Here is a 22,578-nt window from a genome sequence, read left to right as displayed (position 1 = left end):
AGCTATGTGTGAGCCGGGGAACGAAAGCTGGTCTACGAGCTGGACCACTCAGCCTTCATGCGGAAAAAACATTACTCTAAAGAGTGAGGAGACAATGGCTCCCATGCTATAAATATAGTCTCACCCAAGGAGTAGATTATAATCTAGAGGTCCTTGGACTACCATTACGTTCATATTAGTGGTTTTACTTCTCAACATTATGGGCACATTGGGAAGGATCCCTAAGGGTCAACTGTTTCCTTTGTTGAAGCCTGTCAGATTTCTCATCTCAGGTTAGAAGAGATGGTGAACCAAGTGCTTCCTAAGCAGTTTAGGAAAGGATACTCACAGAAGCCCCTTCATCTATGATGGTACCGACCATGATCATTTTGTAGGCGTGTACAATGATTCAGAATGGTACATTAGCCAGTAAACAGGGTTTGCCTAGTAGATTCCAATCGAAGGAAACGACTAGGTTGCTTGGGGGTGGGACCGAATAGACGGCCGGATATGACTTTGATGAACTTCCTTCCTGCAGTAAAGGAACGGGTAGATTTCCCCCATATTCATTGGAGTCTGTGTTTATGAAAAGAATTTTAACGGTGTCATTCTCATTCTCTTTGGTGATTGTATCATCTGATGATGGACCTTCCGAAGACAAGACCGGGTCGACTGCCACCTCAACCTTTTGACTTTCGTCTGGTATGGATTTAGCGGGTTTATCTTCAATGACAGATGCTTCGACCGACCACAATGGCCTGTCGGTTGGATTTTCAACTAGCGATGGACTCTGGAAGAGTTTCTTGTATCCAGGAGGAAGCCGTAGTGGTGAAGCAGGATAGTCATCCAAGACTCTTTTAGCTTCATCTAGGAAGGGACAACGGTGGAAGACGTGATCGCCTTCACACAGTTTTCATGGAAATTTACATTTCTTTTTCTGTCCAAATGTTGCGCTTTCACTAGTTGATGGTGTACTTTCAACATGATCTTCAGAGGTTGATGACACCAGATTGTGCAAACGAGGAGACCAGTCCCTTAAGATCCGAGGGATGCAAGGACAATCTCAATGATAGTGGTCTCCTTTGCAAATGACATATGGAGATTTAGGCTTGGATGGTGCAGTGTGTGGATTTTCACTAGACGGTGTCCAGTTACCCCTTTTTGCCTTTGGCTCCTTCTTCTTCTTCTCTTTCTTCTCCTTCCCCTTCTTCTCCTTCTTAGTTACTTGACTTTTGGCTTTACCAGCTTTATTAAGCGAAGAGGAAGGAGGAGAGGGAGAATCAGATGAAGTAGAAGGTTGGGGGGTAACTTTAGTATCATCTAGTTGCTGACTCGATTGTTCAGGAATCACGGTGTTCTGAATGATGAAGGTCGAGAAGAGCCATATTGGCAAGCCAATCATCAATCCTGGAAGTGACAATGTGGCCATATGAGGTGCACCAAGATCTCCCTAAGAGGAGAAAAGACTAGGATTTTCTGCAAGGGGAAATCCTTGGTTGGTGGACTCCATTTTTCTCAACCTAAGACCAACGCGGGAATGGTGATAGTATTTTGATTAAAATAAATTTTAGACACTTTGACACAACTTGTTTTTTCAATTTTTAAGAGTTGAGAAAAAACAAAAGATGACTCTAGTCGCCTTCGATTTTTAATGAGCCTGAAGTGAAAAGTGCTCAGATGGACCTTTTCCTTTAAGGAGTCTGAAAAGGAATGAAAGATACTACTCTGGAAATCTAGATAGAGGGATTACCAAACCAATCACAAAACTGCAGAATACTTTTTATGGTATGGTAGTCAATCTTCCCGAATGCTGTGTTCAGTGCATTGCGATCGATAGGGCGGCAGACACGGCTTCCTATGGATAAAGGATATAGCCTATTGTGGTCTCCCAATATATACTCAATGGTACATGGGAGCACAAGTCCATACTGGCACTTGTCATCTCAAAAAGAAGGAATCACCCAACCAACAGTGAAAGCGACAGTTACCAGGCTTTACAATGCCAGAATACATCTGTAGCCTAGACTTCTAGATGTTGTGCGTTAGGTTCCAAAGCGTTTCTATGTTCATTAAATTTATTTTACAGTTGATCTTTCTTAAGAAATTTTCCTTTCAGGTTCACCACATGATGTAGATATACAATTCCTAAAATGCAATCTAAGATGATAAACAATCGTTTAATCTTCTTTTTGCAATGAAAATCCTAGCTACTAAAGAAAGAGAGACGATATTCTTTCAACATAGAGCAGGGAGCACACACTAGATGCACTGTCCTAAATCAAACCAACAAGAAGTCTAAATGCAAATGCACATGCATGTATTTTTTTCAACTTTCTTAATGTGTGAATGACAAGAAGAATGCTAAGTACAAATCTGAATTATCATTTCAAAGTGACAGTACTAACAAATTTCTCTTCAAAAACAAAAGGAAGATAATGACGACACTTTGCTATTTTTAATTGAAAACTGCTTTCAACACTTCAAAAACTACTAATTCAAATCAAATACAAGAGTAACTATATAATCGACCATCAAGAACAATAGAATCCTTTTCTTTGACTGAAAATGACACTTGCGACACTTTCAAATCAAAAGACGACAGTTTGATTATGCTAATTTTTTGTAAAAGAGAACTGTAAATGGCGCACAATACATAAAAACATTCACAATTCTTTGTACTATGGAGGCTGAATCATGCAAAGGAAGGGAGTTTCCACAGTGGTATACTGATCACAGACAGCAAAACTCCTGAATAAAGCTGAAGAGAGTGAACACAGAAACCAAAATCTGAGAACAGAAGAGGTCTTGTCTGATCAGCGCACTTGCAACATAGGGAAAGTGTGATGCAGCGCACCTACTACACACGAGAGTTACAATGCATCTAGGTTCCCAAGAGGAGAAAGTGCGATGATCCAGGGACAAGACTTCAAGTTGGTTTCGAGTCATAGTTTGCAGCTTAGTTCAAGGATTTAGGCTGAGCTAATGATAGTCAGTAAATAGAAGTCACAGGGGCTGATCTAATGAGGTTACTACAGCCATCACTAGGGCAATTAGAAGGTTTGCAAATCGATTTTTCAGTTTATAAACAAAACTAGGAGATAGACTGAAGCAGCATTGATCTACTTTGCACTTGCATAGAAAATGCAGTTCGAAGGCTACCTGGCTTGACTTCACGCTTCATCTGTAAGTTTATAAAACAAAGAAAATATAGACAAGCAAACAATCTATTCACTCCCCAGTGGAGTCACCATTTTGTTATCAAGAAATCTAGTGTCCACTCAGAGCTGCTAGTACCACCAAGACTGGTAGCTATCTTAGAAACAAACAAACTAAAACTACTTTCACTTTCCTTTATGAGAAGTAGATAAGAGGGGAACAAAGGACATCAACCTCAGTATTGTGCTTATTTCCTTCCTTGGCTCCTCTCCCTTCTGACAGATCCTTGCTGCCTTTCCTTCGTCTACCCAGCTTCAAAGAGCACCTGTGGGATCAAAGCAACATAATACTATCGAAGAACAGAGATCTACAATCATAAACAATATAGGACCAGATATATATTGACCACACAAATGCATATATCATCAAACATACAAGAATGTGGAGGAAAACTTGAATAGCTTTGTTAATATCAAGAATAGCAAAGAGAATTACAACCAACTGTTCTAACCCAGCATCATCCTCCTAGCATGAAAGCCCTTCTTCACCTCATGAAAAGCTTAGATCACCCAACGCTATGATGTTGCACCAAGAAACCAACAGCACTTCCTTACAAGATACAAAATTCCAGCCTCTGGATCTCTAGGATGAGGGATCCATATATAGATGACTGTAGGGGGGTGGGTCAGCTTCTGGGATTTTTATTAGTGTCCTCTCTCTGATAGTTCTTGATTCCACTTGGAGATTGATGATCTCTTACTCATCCCTAGGCGAATTCAGAGAGGCAAGTGTCACAGGAGAAGTTTCTGGAAGATTCCATGATGATCCACCTTGCAAACTATCTCTACCATTTGTCTACTCTCGCCCATCGCACCCTACAAAAGGGCTCTCCAGTATGCATCGCACCCTTTTCACAGAGCAGGTGAGATGCATCGCACCCTCTGCACTGGGCAGTCTGTATGGTCCAGCTTTGACCAGTTCTAAGTAGTTTTCTGTGGAGAACTTCTGGGAGATGATGTAATCAGCTGACCTTGTTCCTTTAGGGTGTGAAGCAAAACTTTTAGGGACTTAGGAGCCCTTGGTTTATGGACATGTATGATTGGGGTTGTAGTGCCCAAAAATGTCTATAACAACAGGCCCTTCTAGCTGTGTGCATAGGGTTGGAAGAGTCTGTAATTGAAAATTTAAGCATAATAAAGGTTGTTTTGGAGCATTATTTGTGTATCTGTGTGTTCTTTTTTACTTCTAAATTTACTTTGTATTCACTCTGTTTACTACAATTTATCATTAAAAGTGCTTATTAGATGCACAAAAGGGGTAGATATGTTTGTTTACATGTTGTTATCAATTTTTAGAAAATCGATGAAGATTTTTAACCTCTTATCTATTAGTTACTATAAATTCTTAGTTTTAGGGGTTAGGTTTTACAAAGGTTGGAATAAAGCCCTAAACATAATATAAAGGTTGGCATAAATCCCTAAAAGTAATAGAAACACATCACATACTCCTTTGGATCCATAAACCTGGCTCTAGAATCCCCCAATATTGCCTCGGGTGAGACTTTAGCTTGCGCTATATGAGCTTTTTCCGAAAGGGCCAGTGGTGTAGGGTTTTGTTGGTTAGAACAACTAACCCTGAGCCTGAGTCCAAGCCCCCTCAAGCCAACAACTAGTTTCTTGAACCTTTCAATTCTTATAGTGTTATGAACTACATTATTTTAATATGATAAGAAATCAATTATTATATTCTAGTTTGAGGTGGAAAACTCCTTTTGCAATGAACCTAATTTACAAGAGAAGATACGGGGATCCTAAGACTAGGTTTTGTTGGGATGTGTGTATGTTTGTAGGAGACAATGGGTAAAATTATAATGAAAGGTTCTATCCAACTTACTAAAAGAAGAAATAAACTAATAATGAATCCTTATTAGTACTTTAGCATATCTCCCTTCTTAAAAAAAAAAAAAAATTCCCTGAAAGCTTGTAATTGAGGGTTTCCCATCAAGATATACTACTTTTCCCAGGTAGCTTCTACTAGGGAAATATAATTGCACTTGACTAGGTATTCCATAATGGTTCTATTTTCAAGATATGGAGAATGTTGATCTATAACTTTTTTGGGTTCAAGTATCAACTTCCCTATTTCATCTAATTATGGAAATTATATTTAGACTCGCATAATTAGTCCTAAAACATTTTTTAATATAAGATACATGAAAAAACTTATGAATGTGGGAAGGAGGAAAATATAACTTATATGCCACTTGTCCAGTCCTAAAAATAATTTTGTAGAGTGAATAAAAATTTAGCTAGGCTAAAAAATACCCAATCACCCTCGTCAAATGGTCTTTCACATTAATATTGATCTTCTTTTTTCTTTAGCTTGTTTTGTTCCATCTACAAGTTTTCCCTAAGTATTTTTAATGATTATTTAGTCTTTACCATAAGTGAATCTATCATTTGTACTTTGGAATTTAGAAAAATTATGAGATAATATAACTTGGATATCCATAAAATGCCTCAAATGCAGACATTTGTTGGATGTGTGATAGGTAGTATTATACTACCATCATGCTAGAGAAAAGGACTTCATCTAAGTTTTCATTTCTAGAGAATAACATCATGGATAACAATCTATACATTTGATTAACTAATTGTAATTGGTTATTTGTCTTTGTACTATATGACAAACACATGGCTAGTTTTTTCCACTCATATTAATTATTTCATAAAATTTCCAATGAATTTTGGAAATCTATCACTTATTATTACTCTAGGAAAACCATGAAGTTTATGAATTTTATTCATTTACGTTTTATGCCACATAGCTTTCCATATATGTACTTTGAATTCTGTAGAAAAGTGCATATGTTGTGATTCTATTAAAAACCATAATTTTGTTTATATCTCTTCCCATATTTGACAACGCATGTGTAATGGTTGAAGTATCCTTAGAGATTTTATTGTCTCTCATTTGTTTCTTTAGAAAACTAACATTATGTTATAAGTTTTTGAATGTCATTCTTTATTCTTACACCTAAAAAATAATTTTTGATCCATTGATATGTTCTAAGAAACCTTACATGTCATTCCATGAGAGAGTCATGTGACTCCCTCAATGTTTGTCGTTGAAACTTTTATGATGGACATGAAATATTCTACCTTTTTACTAAAGTATATATCCCTTATAATACTAACATTCCATAAATTTCATCCCTTCCTTTATACACTTTTTTTCTTGCTTAGTGTTATTGCATTTTTTCCATTTATGGTGAGATTATTCTAACCATACAACAATAGAAGATGTAAAAGAATATAAACCTGAGGCCTCTTATTTTATATAAAGATCATTTGCTACAACATTATCCTTTCCCTTTTCGTATATTATTTCAAAATCAAATCCTTTCATTTTTCTATCCAATATTTTTTTCTTTTGAGGACAATCTTTTGTCCAAAAACTACTTTAGGCTATCATTTCTAGCCTTGACTTTAAAGTAAATCCAAATGATATATTGTGACCATATTTTTATTACAAGTAAAATAAATTGAATATGTTTTTAATATGTATATTTCACCAAAAAAATTTCCTTGAATTATTTTCTCTTAAAAGAAAATGATATATCTTCCTATGTCAATACTGTGCCAATTCCCTATCCTAATGCATCATGCTCTAATATGAATGTTTTAATAAAATTAGGTATAATGAATATTGGAGTAAAATAAATGGAATCCTTTAAGAGAAATAATGCAAACTTGTCCCCATTATTAAATATAAATGGTTTTTCCTTTAAGAGAGATGTGAGTGGGAATTCAATTTGTGCATAGTTGTTAACAATTTTTTGATAATATCTTGTATGTCCCAAAATTCCTCTAAGACACTTGATGTTTTTAGGAATAGGCCATATTGTAATATCTTGGACTTTTTGAAGATCCACATTAACCCATTACTTTGAGACAATATCACCCAAATACTGTACTTATGGTTTCTAAAAAACACATTTGGATATTTTTAGATATAAATAATTGTTCTTAAGAATTTGTAGAATTTTTTCAACATGTTTAATGTGGTCTTCCCATGATTAAGTATACATAAAACAAGAAAATATAATATTCTAATCTGGGGTTGAAAATTTTTGTTCACATGGCTTTGAAAATCAGAAGGAAAATTATTCAACCCAAAAGGCATGACCAAGAAAGCGTAGTGCCCTTCATGTGTTCTAAAATATAGTTTTGGAATGTCTTATTTTCTTTATTTAGTTTGGTCATATTTATATTTAAGGTTGAGCTTTCTAAAATAAGCCACTCCTCGAAATTCACCTAATAGATAATGAATATTTGGTTTATAAAGATAGATATCAATGTCCACCCAGCTCTTCCACATAATCAATGGTTCTCTATATTCTTTGTATCTTTTCGGTCATTTTTGGGGTCCCAAATCTTTTGGGGCCATTTTGAAGCCATAAATTATGTTTTTTGGTAATTCATGGGGCTATATTTTTCATAACATATCTTAGTACTAGAAAAAAGTTGTAATCCTTGGATAGTTCCTTCCAACATGTTACCATGCACCCCAAACAAACATTGTGCACAAATGTTGCATCCCAGGGAAGTTGATGTAGAAACTAACTAGATCTGGCCATGCAAACTTTCGGAGCTTCATCTTCTAGGGTTGGGGTTTTGGACACCTATGTACATTCCTTTCTATAAAATTCCATTTGTTTGGCCTCTTATGATATCTTTTAGAATGATCATAATTGACATATTTCTCTCTTTAGATTGAAGCTCTCATATATTTTCGAATGAGAATAACCAAAATATTTCTGTCTTCGGAGATATTTCTCTCTTTATATAGTATTTTTCTATTACTTATTAATAAAAATTTGGTTTTCACTATATTATTATGATTTTTTCTATATTTACCTATGTGTTTGTTACATTTCCTTTCTTTCCTTTCATCTCATTCCTTGTAAAAACTAGATTGATGGTTAGAAAAACTTGTTCCTTATTGTTTCTAATTTCATGTCTCCAATGAAGTTAGGGTAGAAAGACTTGTATGTCAAACTAGTTTCAATTGGGAATAATCACTCTTGTTAGTCCAAGTGGCCTTTCATGGTGGAATAAGAGAGAGATAATGGAGAAAGAGATCATGTAAAGTTATTTAGTAAGGAATCACTCATACGACGGAAAAATGTGGTGATAAACAATTTCACTCCAATTCTTTGACAAATGGTCAAGGCACATTTGAAAAGAGGAAATTTTGATGGTTCAACACTCTTCAAGGTACAAGTTAACATTGATATTCACTTATTTGAAGGCCACTTAGAATTGGATACCTTAGATAAATTGTAAAATATATTATAGGGTTATTACTTTATTAAAATTTCTCTAAAAATGGAAGGATGTCCTATTTTCTCATAAAATCCCTTCCCCATGTAAAAAATTAGTGGAAATTTTATAGGACAGACATAAAAAACATAATTCTATAGTATTCAAGATACAACCTAATTTTCCATCCTTTTTTGGTGTACTCAAGGTGGAATTATACCCTATAGGGAACTATGATGACTAGTACATGAGATGAAGAACCCTGCGATAGGATTGAGACCAGAAAATGATGGAGTACATCAATATTTTTTATACATTGTGATCAAAGTTAGGCATAAAATACTCTAGGTATTGATTGGATTTGCAATATTATAGTGGGATATATATACACATCCAAAAAAATATGGATTTATTATACACAACCTCACCAGGAGATGCCTATCAATATTCCATCGAAATTAAGAAAAAGCTAAGTAAATAAATAAGTAGGAGTTTAGGTCCACAAATCCACCACAATAGAAGCTTGTAAAAGGAGGTCATAACTTAGAAAAAACGAAACATAAAGGAGATTTAAACTCAATAAAACCAACTCAATTAATAGGAAAATAAGGGTAACAAGATGTTAAAGGACACTATGAAGTGGCGTGATCTACAAAAAATCCATTCACACAAAATTGATGAATGTTTCCTAAAACAATCATTGTTGGCTAAACATAAAGAAAAATAATTAGGCTATGGCTTTAATTTTCATTCAAAGTAAGATAAAGGTATTGGATCATTGATGTATACCCCAATGATACAATTTCAACGATAAAGATCTAAACTAGAAGAGTTAGATGATTTCCAGGAAGGGAAATGTTGGGTCAAGAAAAAAGTATGTTTTCTCCTTGGTAATAGCTTTATTTAGCAATCATCCTCTTATGATTATCTTTTCTTATGGATAAAAGTAGAGGTAATAACAGTTAAAGGTGGGTAAAATTAATCAGTAACAAATTAAACTAATCTAAGGAGGAAAAACTGATTTTTACTATCTTTATGTGTAGAAGATGTGAATTGGACGATAGTTGCTCAATCAACAAAACAACAACATCTCATAAAGGAAAAATGTAGCATTAGAGGCAAGGCAAGACAATGGAAGACCGAGCAGGCCAATGTTATTTTATGACAGAATCAAATCGAGTATTGTGAAATCGTCAAGATCCCCTGATCGAGAGGATTCACTTTTATCTATTTACTTTTCTAATTGTTACATATAATACTATTACTTTGGTGATGTTGTAACTCTGTTATCCATGTTAATGAAGAAGACTGCGTTTAAATCATAATTATATTCTAAGCATCTCATAACGGATACTTCTGGCGACTCTGGGCCCAGTCAAGAGAATATCTACTGCTTTTCCTGTGGCATAATCTTTTCTATTTTATTCTTTACTGTTTGTTAATGTTAAAGTTAATATCTTTTTGATTATCATGAGGATTGTCGATTCGATTTTCTTTTGTTGTTCATTCAAGATTCATATTTAGCCATGTGTTATATATGAGTAATGTTTTCGGTTGAATTAGTTATGTTAGTTCCAGCATTAGATCGTTGATTCATTCCAAGTAATGTTATCATAGATTTCAGAGATAGAATTGATCGTTTTTGGCAATATAGTTATTTTCCATCCAAATATCATTTGTTGTTCAATTATCAGTTGTTGATCAATTAGGATTTGATGTTCAATTATCATTTGTTGTTCAATTGTCGCAGTCTCTTTAATAATTAAGTGAGTTAGTTTCAAATCCATTTAAGGTTGCCAAGTGTGATTCTTTATAGTTGTATTCAGATTCATTTGCTTTCATGATAGGTTAAGTAGAATTGCAAAGTATGTTATGAATTTCTTTAATAGCTACCTATTTTAGAACTGTTTGGGTTGAGTTTGAAAGGATATTCATTAGAAATTGCAATGATTTGTTATTAGTTAACCTCTGAATTCACTACATATATAGTGCTGACACTCTTTAAATAAAAAGACTTGCCTTGGGTTGACAATTAATGTAGGAATTAAGATTGCCTATAAAAAAAGCATCTTAGTGCACCAACATTTTGGTGTTGTTGCTAGGGAGAGTGTTTCAAAGTGATTTCCTTTGTATCTTGCTACAAAATAATTGGGTTTTACAAATGGGAAGTAAGAACCTACATACCTAGCAAGTAAAGTGCTTGCTTACCAGCCCACTTTTTAGCAAAATATTAGAAGTTAAATAGGAATAGATTTTTGTGAATGACTAGGACTAGAAAGATAGAAAAAGATGAGAACCCCCCAAAAAAATCTACAGAACCCAAGGGATTGGAAAACCTTGGGAGAATGACCTTTATAGACGAAATTGTAAGAAAAGTAGAGTCTCAAGCATCAGTAGGATTCCAAGCTATATCTAGAAAATGTTCTATTATAATCCCTCAAGAAGCAGGCTCACCATCTGCAACTTACGCTGAGATTCATAGCCAAATTAGAAGATCTGAGTAGAGTCTTCAGGTTACAACAAATTTACATTCTGATCCTCTATAAGAGGGAATTTCGTGTAACTTAAGAGAAGGAGATGGAGAAACCAATGGAATTGCTAAGGAACGACCTCAGTTGTAGGAACAAGGGTCTCCTGTGATCCTAGATCTAGGAAGTGTTGTAAAGCCAAATTGGATTGCTAATCCTCCGCTTACTAAAAAAGCACCCCCTGAATTCCATGAAGGATACTACCACATCTTTGACCAAATGGAAAATCAACCACCTCAAGGTAAAACCTCGACATTGGAATACCCCATAGTTGACCAAGTAGCTAATCCCCCCATGAAGGCTATACCTCTGCAAATAATCCCAATTTTTCATGGGATGATCACAGAGGATCCTGATGCCTTCCTATTAGAATTTGATGTCCTCTGCAGAGGGTATGGCTACACCACTGACAATCAAAAGATAAAAAATTTCCCTTCTACTCTGAAAGGAGCAACTTTAAGATGGCTCATGGGTCTAGGTGGATGTACTACTAATTCTTGGGATGATATGAAGACTTCCTTCCTCACAAGAAACCAGGACTTTTGGAAGAATAGGGAGCTAAAAGATAAAATCTTTAAGATTCCTACCAAGGGTAATGAAACTCTAGAAGAATACATCGAATGATTTCATTATAGCTTGCAGAGATCTCCACATGCCACCTTACCAAAAGAAGTCCTAAGAGCTATCTTAGTTAAAGGAATGAAGGAAGAGCGGATAGAAACTATAAACTTAATGGGGAAAGGGGATATTTCTCAGGAATATTATGATGAAAGCATTTTCTTGTGTATCAGGTGTTCACAAGGAAGCACATGCACAATAGCAGGAAGTCGAGATCCCATGAGTAAGGGAAACAAACCCCACAGTGGAGATGTAACTTGAATGGAAATCGGTAACCTCATGGAAGATTTCAAGATGGGCATCTTCGACACCCTAACGATGCAGTTGGACGTCCTACAAGCTAAACAGAAACATGCCTTATCAAAACAAAACTTGGTCTTTTTTTGTGCATGATGTCGAAAGAAGCATAGAAATGAGAGTGTCCATTAGACATGATTCAAACATGCTCCATCTATACCAAGGATCATGCTACTGAACAATGTCCATCACTCCTAGGGCTGAAAGCAGTGTTCAAGGAAGCAGAAGAAGAGACGGAGCCAGTGTATCTAATGAACCATTTTGGATAGTCGCAGGCCAAACCTACAAGTATGTCACAAGATGCATCCCAGTTCTTTCCTTCTTCATAATTTAATCAGCAACAAAACCCTGGTGCAACATGGCAAGGCCAATAACCTTACTCGAATTGGAAACCTCATCCATTCCTTATGACATCGTGATCAACTCAATCTTTTCTAGTTAATGGCTAGACAAATTCTCCTTTTACTCCTGTTTGGAAAGGTAAGCTCTATCAATCCCACTGGCCTGCCTCCACTTCTCAAAATCCAAAACTTGTCTACAAATTGGTAGCGACCTTTGGGAATATCCAATACTACTATGGGAAAATGTCCTCAACCTTAACCTACATTTTCAGCTCTTATCCATTACAACAAAATCCTCAGCCTCTTTTGTGCTCTAAACTGCTAGCCCAACGAATCTGAATCCCAATAATAGACTAGTTCAGTTGCTGAAGATTGTCGAAAGCTCAGACTATGAGATTGAACAAAAAGAATGTAATGAACTAAGATTAAGGTCAGGATGTATCATCACCCCTAAGGAAAACAGGGATCAACCATCAATTGAGATCGAAACACCACCTATACATATACCACCACCTGTAATTGATACTAAAATAAAACAAGGAGAAGAGACAAATCAACATAAAGATCCTGAGGAACTCATAGTCACTTCTCCCTCATTCCCTGAAAGGTTAACGATACCTAAGCCAATTGTTCACCCAGATTTTGATCTTGTAGGGGAATTAAAAAATCTTTTATAAAAATTTCGCTCCTCCAGGCCATCTAGGACATTCCCATATATGTTAAAATAATTAAAGAGCTATCTGTAATGAAGCCTGTGAGGAAGAAAAAACATCACCCACCATTGATGTTGTAGGAACCTTATCTGATTTAATCTTGGGAGAGGAAACTCTAGTAAAGTATGGAGATCCTAGGAATCCCATAGTGACAGTTCAAATATATGGCCTCTCTTCTCCCAATATGCTAGTTGATCTGGGTGCAACCATTACCATTTTAGTAGAAGAAAGCAGTCAAGCACTTGGTATTACATCCTTGGAAACAACCACCACCTTACTAGAACTTTCTGATCATTCGGTGGTAAGGCCAGTAGTAACTTTACAAGATATTACAATTTCTGTTGATTGATGGGAATATCTAGTAGATTTTCTTGTTATACACTGGAAGAGTCGATCGGATGGGCACCCTCAGATACTGGATTGACCTTGGTTGGCGACAGCTGATGCATATATAGGCTGCCAGAAGGGCATCATGACTATTTCAAATAGGGATGCTATAAAAAATCTTGTTTTATATCCTCCTACCAAACCAACTCTTCCCATTGTAAAAATATGTAAAAAGCCACTAGCATACCTTGAAGAAAGAATCCATTCACCACTCACAGTAGCAGAGGCACTTGAATTCAAAGATCAGACTAAAGATGACATTATCAACAACTTTATCAATAAGCCAACTAATTTGAGCAATGTAAAGTGTCAAATGCTAAAAGAAATTCTGGATAATGTAGACTTGGAAGATCCCTTGAAGGATACCGATGATCAGCACATCTAGATGATTGTTGTTCATAACAGCAAGCCTAGGGAAATTGAACCAAGAAAGGTTTTAAACATTAACGATAACCGGGACAGTGATCAACAAAAAAATATCCTTCAGGTCCTGCATAAATATAGAGGGGATTTTTCCTAGAATTATCCTAACATGAGGGGTATAGACACACAGCTATGTACACATCACATCTATACTAAAAAGGATGCTTGTCCTATCCGGCAACCTCAACGGAGATTGAATTTGCAACTCAAGGAAATTGTGAAAGAATAGTTATAGAAGCTACTGGATGTGAATTTGATTTATCCTATTTCAGATAGAAAATGGGTTTCTCCATTGGTGGTCATTCTTAAGAAAAATGGGAAGTGGCGTATCTTTGTGAATTACTGGGAATTGAAGAAGGAAACATAGAAATAGCACTTCCCTCTTCCCTTTATTGATTAGGTCCTTGCTACTTTGGCAGGGAAGCAATTCTTTTCCTTTCCAGATTGCTTGAGTAGCTACAATTAGATTCAAGTTTCCCCTGAAGATCAAGACAAAACAACCTTCTCCTGTCCCTGGGGTACATTTGCTAATAGAGTGTTACCAATTGGCTTATGCAATGCCCCAGCCACGTTTTAAAGAGCTACACTCAACATTTTTTCTGACCTGATAAATGAAGTACTGGAGGTATATATGTATGACTTTACTCCATACGGGGATGAATTTGATCAAGCACTGCAAACATTAGAAAAAGTTTTAGAACGATGCATTGCTACCAGGTTGTTTTTAAGCAATGTCAAGTGTCACATGATGATGACCAAAGGCGTAATATTGGGACCTTATATTTGTGCAGTAGAAAAAGTTTTAGAACGATGCATTGCTACCAGGTTATGTTTAAGCAATGTCAAGTGTCACATGATGATGACCAAAGGCGTAATATTGGGACCTTATATTTGTGCAGTAGTGATAAAAGTAGATCCAACAAAAATACAGGTAATTATTTTACTACCTACACCCTCTATGCAGACGGAGGTACGTAGCTTCCTAGGATATGTAGGCTATTATCGCAAGTTTATTAAAAACTTTTCACAAATTGTTGCACCTTTATATGCTTTAACTAGAAATGTTGATTTCAAGTGGTCTGATAATTGTGATACAGCTTTTAGAGGTTTAAAGAAACTATTCTTGATGGTGTTATCACATGGATTGAACCTCAAGCTGAAGGAAGGCAATGCCAAGGTAACCACAAACCATGCTTAGCCAAGTAGCTAGCCATACTAGGCCGAGAGAGGGCTCTCTCCATAAGGATCTCAGCCAAGATGACTGGATCAAGAAAATGATTTTAGGCTAGGTATAGTAGCATGATGTTTTGATTGGATTTTGAAGGGGTTTTGCTAGATCAAGAGGAGTTAGATAGTTTAGGTCTAGGGAATTAGGTCAAAATTGCCGGGTGTTCCATGGGGCAAGGTAGGAATAAGGTTTAGCACTCTAGTGCTTGATGGGGTAAGATGTTTAAGACTGGTGAGAAGCTAAGAAGAACATGTAAAAACCATGGATCCTTCCCAGATAGCAGAAAACGTGAAATGGTGAATTTTTTCCCATAGCAGAGCACTAATATAATGAATTCTGCCTATCAACTTGAAAGCATTCACTTAGAAGCAATGAAATGATTAATGAAGTACACAAAACACATTAACATATGATCACAAAAGAATAAACTATACTAAAACTCCATACCACATGGATCCCATAAAAATAGCTTCAATTCTTATTAATCTCCTGTTAAACTACTACAAAATGATGTACAATCAAGGTCTGAGCATCTAGCTGAGTCCAACCATTTACAATGAGAAAGAAGAAGAAGATATAGGCGTTGTTTCAACCTCCTCCCATCCTAAGGGGTTGAATCACTAAGATGAGGAGCTAATCTAACCAACACTGAACAAGAAACAATAATATAGGCATCTTAACAACTTGCCTCCAAAAGTGAAAAATTGATTCATTTGACCTCAAATTGACTTCTAATGTAATGAATCTACCATCTACTACTATTTATCCATCATATTTACATTCCAAGTAATAATTTACAATGTTGAAACATCCTCCATGAGAGAGAATCCATGAACACATTCAAAAAATCGAAAAATAGGCATCCTATGCAAAATTTGCCCTACGTGTAGTGCCACTAGCCCAACATGCAACGCCACTATCAGGTCCCTTTGAAGGCCTTCCCGGCATCAAAATTGAGCTCATGATAGCTCAGTGGAAAGGTATCCAAGTCTACTTTCCAAAACACCTAGCATTTCTATATTTGAAGCTCATTTGACCCCTCGAAACTGGATTCTCCCAAGACTACTTCTGTGTGTCCAAAAAATGGAAAAAGGTCATTTTTAGGGTGTGTTTTGACATTTTGGTGCACTAGTTCTGCCCTAAAGACTTAGGAAAGTCATAGAATTCAATTTACTTATCACTATGAATCCAAAAATGCAAACCATTTGTGCATTGGGTGCCGCTAGGAAAAGCGCAGCGCGAGTGGCGTTGCGTGTTGAGGCAGTTTTTCTGTGTAAAATTTCAAAATTTACAAATGACAAAAATACTTCTAAAATTGACCAAAATTGGTGAGAAGCACCATAATCAAGTATCCTAATGGGCCAAGGAAGCTTCAAAAAGAAACCTAAGCCTATCCTCCTCCTTTTTTCCCTTTAGAGCCCACCTTAGCCTAGATTTCATCTTCTTGACCCTCATGTTGCAAATTTTGTTTCGGGTCCTGTAATGGTAGGCCATGTGACTGATCATCTCATTGTCTCTATTGGCCTTCTGCAATAGCTTCTCAAGGTGCAAATTGACTCTCTCAATCCATGTCTCTCTATCATCTTCAATCTCCTTCTCAATAGGAGTCAAAGTGACCTATGCCTCTTTGTCACATTGTCGTTTTACCTTGAGAAGTTCCAGCTCCATGAGGACTTACTTGTCACTCAACTGTTTGTTCTCTTATTCCGAAAATGTGATGACATACTTGGCCCTCTCCAAATTTTCCATCAGTGCTTAGACTTGAGCCTCTTTTTCTTATATGATGATGTCCTTTATTATTTCTTTGTCCTGAGCCTCTAAGTCAATTATTTCCATGGCCTGATGAATATAATGCTACTCCGGCTCATCATGTTCTATCAATTCAAAGTATCTTTCCTTCTCATCATCAAAACTCTCCTCTAGCATATTTTCCTTCCCTTTGTGTAGCTCCTGCACTTGTACCTATTTTAATGATGAAGAAGGGATAGCCCCTTCCACACCCTGTGGAGCAAGCATTTGCCTATGGGTTGATGAAGAAGGCAAGGTCCCTTCCACATCCCATGGAGAAAACTCTTGCCTATCAGCTGCAAATAATCTCCTTGTGCCCCTCTGATATGTCATGTAAGTCCCGAGCACCTTAGTAGTTCTAGTCTCTTTGGCCTCCTCATCTGTTTTCACCTGAGTACTGCTAGAAGGTCCCCGTGCTTCTTGAGACATTGGTGGAGGAATTTGAGGACCCTTGAAGATTTTACGAGCAATAAATGTTTCCAAAGAGATGTTGAGGGGGCTAAGATGATGAAGCACAATTATCTTGATCAGGGAATAATGATAGAGACTGCTCATCTTCTGAGGGTATGGCTTCTTCTGCACAAAATGGGTCATATTCTCAATATTCTTGAATAAGAAATAAGGAAGGTTTAACATCCTCACCCTGGTAAAATGCATGAGGAGCCTAATGTGATAGGTGTATAGCCTGGAAAATATTCCCTCACAAGTGAAATATTTCATGATGACTTTCATCATGAGGACATACTTGTCTTCAAGAAATCTGAAAGGAAAAACTCTTTTCACCTCATTTCTATACTGGAGTTTGATATAAGTCTCATAATAATGTTCATCTAGGTCCTGGGCCTTGTACCACTTCTCCCCTACATTTGGACTCCTGGCTGCATCTACAATGATGGAGTGTGAGACTGTGAATGTTACCCCACCAAGAGTCACCTTGTTGTCCTGAAGATGAGCTACAAAAAGTCTGGTGAGCACAGGGTGGTGTTGAACTCTCTCTACCTGCTCACAGAACTCATAACAGCCAAGATATCTGAAACAAGTGATAACCAACTGAGAGGCCTGCAATTCTCTAAGGTTTGATGACTCTTCTCTGATAATTCTACCTCCCTTGTATGGTTTTCTCTGATGCCTATCTCTATATACTGAGGTGTCATTGCCTGTGTTTTCCTCCTCCTCATACTCTCGGTCCTCTTTGTCCATGTTTGCAAGGCTTGAGGGTGTATGAAGGGAATGAGTGAGAGTGATTTTAGGAGTGAGGGGATGGGTGATTACCTTATGGGCTAGAAAATGAATGAGGGAGGGCTTGGTTTGTTTGAGAAATTGCTCTTTGGGAAGAGGGATAAAGGGATGTGGATGTTATGCAAATAGGGAAAAAGGGATAAATGGATATAGGGATAGGGAAAGAGTTTAGAGTTGTAGTGATAGGTGTTATAAGGAATAATTGGGGTTTAGGGTTTAGTCATAACTAGGGAAGAATTTTAGGGTTTCACACTTTCCATGGGGAATGATGTTTAAAAGTTTGAAATGCAAACCAAAATTGTAGTATGGGAGGTCAACTTACTTGCATTTAAGGGAAGAGAGGGAATCTTGAAGTTTCTTGAAATTTTGAGGCCTTTCTGGCCCTTCTACTCAACATGGAGCACCACTACACAGATGCGCAACGCCACCTCTAGAAGCGCAGTGCAGTGTAAAATTACACTGTGAAAATCGCCAGATGTGTAGTGTTGGGCCCAAACGTGCAACACCAAGCTCTTAACGCACAACGCCACTCCTCCTACCTAAAATGGGCAGCGCCAGTCTGCCTACGTGTAGCACCACTTCACCACTACTCCAAACGCGCAATGCCACCCTCCAGAAGCACAGCGCCACTGCTCCTTTGCTCAAAACTCACTCAACCTTTCATCTTCTCCTCACTTTTTGACTTCTTGCTTGTCAAATTAGAATTATGAACTTGAAAATTAAATGTGATGCCTTATATAGGAGTCAATTTTGATTTTTCACTTGAAAAACCCACTTTCTAATGTTTCTTTACCTTCTCCAAAACTCTATTTTTAATGCCTTTTCTTCTTTGTTTCTTTTTAGGTGGATACTGCTCAACTTGAACTGATTTTTGCAGTGTTTCTTTGTCTTCTAGAAAGGAGAGATGCTTTGGTGTAGCTAGGATCATTTATTACGTAAAGTGACTTAAAATTACATAAGAAATACAAATTAACTCAAAATGCTTTGTTTTCACCTCAAAAACACATTTTTGAGGTGAAAATTACACTAGTTTAAAAGATAATGATATAGTGACTATGACCTACAAGCCATCATGCTTGACTTATTTATCATCCTCATACCCTTGCTGCCCTTTATTTACACTTTTAAATTAGGCATCTTGACGTTGGAAATGAAACCCTAAGACCTAATGAAAACATGCCCTATGACCTAATGAAAGCATGATTTCAAATTGACCATGAAACCATAACTGAAGACAACCTGAAGAAGGGTCAGCAAGTATACTCTATGAGGGAGAAATTATATTTTCTAAAGAGAAGACAACCATCAGTGGATCAGTTTGACATGACCTAATGAAATGAAGTAAAAAATTAAGTATGGGACCCCTAAAACGAAAATGCAAAGAGAATATTTTGATCCCTGATGGAAGTATGTAGATACTGTAGAACCTCTATTTTACACCTATTTGTCTACCATTTTCCTCCACTTTTCCTTATCTTTTCTTCACTTTTGCCTCATTCTCACCATAAAACCTCTCAGATCATTACATTCAGTGTCAATAAGCATGATCAAGCAAGTTTTGCTAATGGATGACTATTTGTTTAGTTTTTGACTCACTTGCAGGAATCCCGCAGCTATCTGATGATCCCGCAGCTATCTGAAGATCCTACAGCCTTTTTGTTAAACACTATGATCCACGTGTCGGTTTGCTAGACAGGCCACATGGGCACTCAGGTATCAGTGTGCTCGAGGTTCCTGTCCCATTGTTCCAGCCATCCACGTCACTTTCACCCATGGTCAAAGATGGTTTAGCCACGGTCAACTCAAGGTGGTTTAAACGGTGTTTGAGAGCTGTTTGGTCACGTCACCTTAAATGGTGATCTGTCTATGTTCTACAGATGGCAGAGGACGCAATCTAACATAGGATTTATTATCCATGTCGACAGAACCACTAAACTCGTCCACGCAGCCGTGATGTGTCAAAGGACCTTTAATACGCATACTGTTTTATTGTTTTTCTGTTAACTAGCTGTACGCGTAGGCTATCTTAGAAGCTCCTATAAATTGATGCGTCTGCGTACGCTCAAAGAACTTTTGATTAGTTGTAATTTGCTGCACTTGTGTTGAATTTAGAAGCGTTTGTGAACTCTATTTTCTAGTGCTATTCCAGCACTCTGTTTTGTAAACTTTTTGCAAATGGAGGAATCAATATAGCACTGTTTTGAAGTTTCCAGATCTTTGAGTTCTCTTGTGGCTGAATGAACAGAGGGCCCCTGCTCATCTCAGCCTTTGTAAAGTATTTCATGTGCAGCATTTCATTATTTTCTTATTTGTTTCCTTAAGCATGTATAGTTTCATTTACTTGTTTTCCTTTATTTTCAGCTGATCAGTGTTCTTTCTTTGCAGGTTTCTTTTAGCCCGGGATTTATTTTTATATGTGTTGTGTTTGCTTTACAGCTAATGGTATTTGAAGTTGACAATTCAAGTGCTGCCATTTTGTCTTTATAGTTAGTTTTTAATCTTATTTCTCAAAGAGCTGTTAATATACATGAATGATCTTCATCATAAACTGTTATCTTTTAAGATCAAAATATCACTAACTTGCAGCTTGTTTGGGTGCTTTTTGGACTGTTCTTAAGCTACTTTCTTTCCGTACTTTACACAGTACATGTGCTTTGAAGTATCGAGTTATAAAGAGTAAATCATTACCACTAGTCTTTAAAGTAGAAGTTTTGATTTTAAAGTGCTTCCTAGACTATTTCCTCACTACTTTCTAATCATGCTTTCCATAGTACATATGGCTGAAGTAGAGAATTAGAAATAGCAAATTATTGTCATTAGTCTTTCAAGCATATTTTTCTCACTTTTATAATTCCACTTAAGCTACTTTCTTTCCGTGCTTTACACAGTACATGTGCTTTGAGGCATCGAGTTAGAGAGAGATAATCTTTATTCTTGGGTTTTAAAAGTGATTCTCTTTTCTTTCATTAGCAGCAACTTGAACGGTGTCTAGTGCCATTGGTAGTGGTCATTTGCTTTCAAGTTTATTTCAAGTCATTTCAATTTCACTTATTCTTTCCAAGCATTTCCTTTCAAGCAATTAGTTAGAGATCACTCCACACACACTTCCACTCATTTAGAATTCACTCTACACACACACTATCACTCACTTGTTTATAAATTCTCATTCCATCTAGGAACATAATTAACCACAACAACACCCCCAACGATAAGAAAAACTCTAAGAGGTTACTTAAGTACATATAGTACACCCTCACTTCATCAGCTTACGAGCCCCGGGTTGACAATAAATACTAGCAATTTAGATAACACTAAATTGACTAAACATTTTGGCGCCGTTGCCGGGGAAGTGAAATTAAGTAGCCATATTCTTAGAAGAAAAAAAAATAAAAACAACTTCAAGAAAAGAAGTTAATAACCTATCTAAGTATGCTCTCCTCTTGCACTTTGAAGTGATCTGGAGGATCAGAAAGGAGAAAGTTATTAATCTAATAGTTTCTTAAGTATGCTCTCTTCTTGCACCTAGAGTGAACTGGAAGATCAGAAAAAGAACTATTTAACTTGACTTGAAGATAAAATAAAAATGACATGCATAGAGCTAGAGATTCTAGGGGAAGGTTTTTAGCTAGAGCTCGAAGTTCAATTTTTACAAGTCCATCTGCTTCAAGAGATAGACAAGAGATACCTCCCTTATCTCCAACTGAAACTCCTAGTCCTGAAATTCAAGAGCCAAGAGTTGACTCTCCTATACCTTCTATTGAGTTTGAACTAGGAAGAGACTCTTCTCTTTCTCCTACCAGACAACCAATTGTAATTGAAGAAATAGACTCACCTGAAGAGGAAGGAGAAATCTCTTCTCATTCACCCTTTGTAGAAGAACCAGAAGATTTTGAAATCCCTAGGAGAATCATCATGGCAGAAGAAGAAGGAGGAGGTAGAGGTAGAGGAGGAGGAGGAAATAACAATAATAATGGAGGAGGTAGAGGTCCCATTGGAGGAAATAGAGATGGGGATAACACATTTGGGTTTCCCATTGTTGATGAGGACTCCCGAGCCACCATGAAAAACATATCACCATCCGTTCTCCCAAATTTTCATGGATTAAGAACTGAGGACCCTGAAACATTCTTGTTTGAATTTGAAGTTGTGTGTCGAACTTATGACTATCTGGATGATAATCAGAAACTCAAACTGTTCCCATCAACATTAGAAGATCAAGCTTTGAAATGGTTCATGGGGTTACTTACTCAGTCCATTAGGACCTGGGATGAAATGAAACAAACCTTTTTGGATAGGTATTTGGACTATTGTATGCCTACTAATCATAAGGATGAGGTTTTTAAAATGATGCAAAAAGAAGATGAGAGCTTAGAAGATTTACTTGAGAGATTTCAATATAATTTAAAAAGAGCAAAAATGAGCACCTTGGATGAAGAGACCTTAAAAGCCCTCTTATTAAAAGCCATTAGGGATGAATGGATAGATATCTTAAACATGATGGGGAAAGGGGATATTTCTCAACTTCCTCTCAGTGATATAGCAGAACTATGTACCCAT

The sequence above is a fragment of the Pinus tabuliformis genome, chromosome X, assembly GCF_031772625.1.
Source record: "Pinus tabuliformis cultivar Carrire ecotype Pingquan chromosome X, CPIR1, whole genome shotgun sequence".
Lineage (NCBI taxonomy): Eukaryota > Viridiplantae > Streptophyta > Pinopsida > Pinales > Pinaceae > Pinus > Pinus tabuliformis.
The sequence above is the reverse complement of the archived record's forward strand: the minus strand, read 5'-3'. Positions refer to the sequence as shown.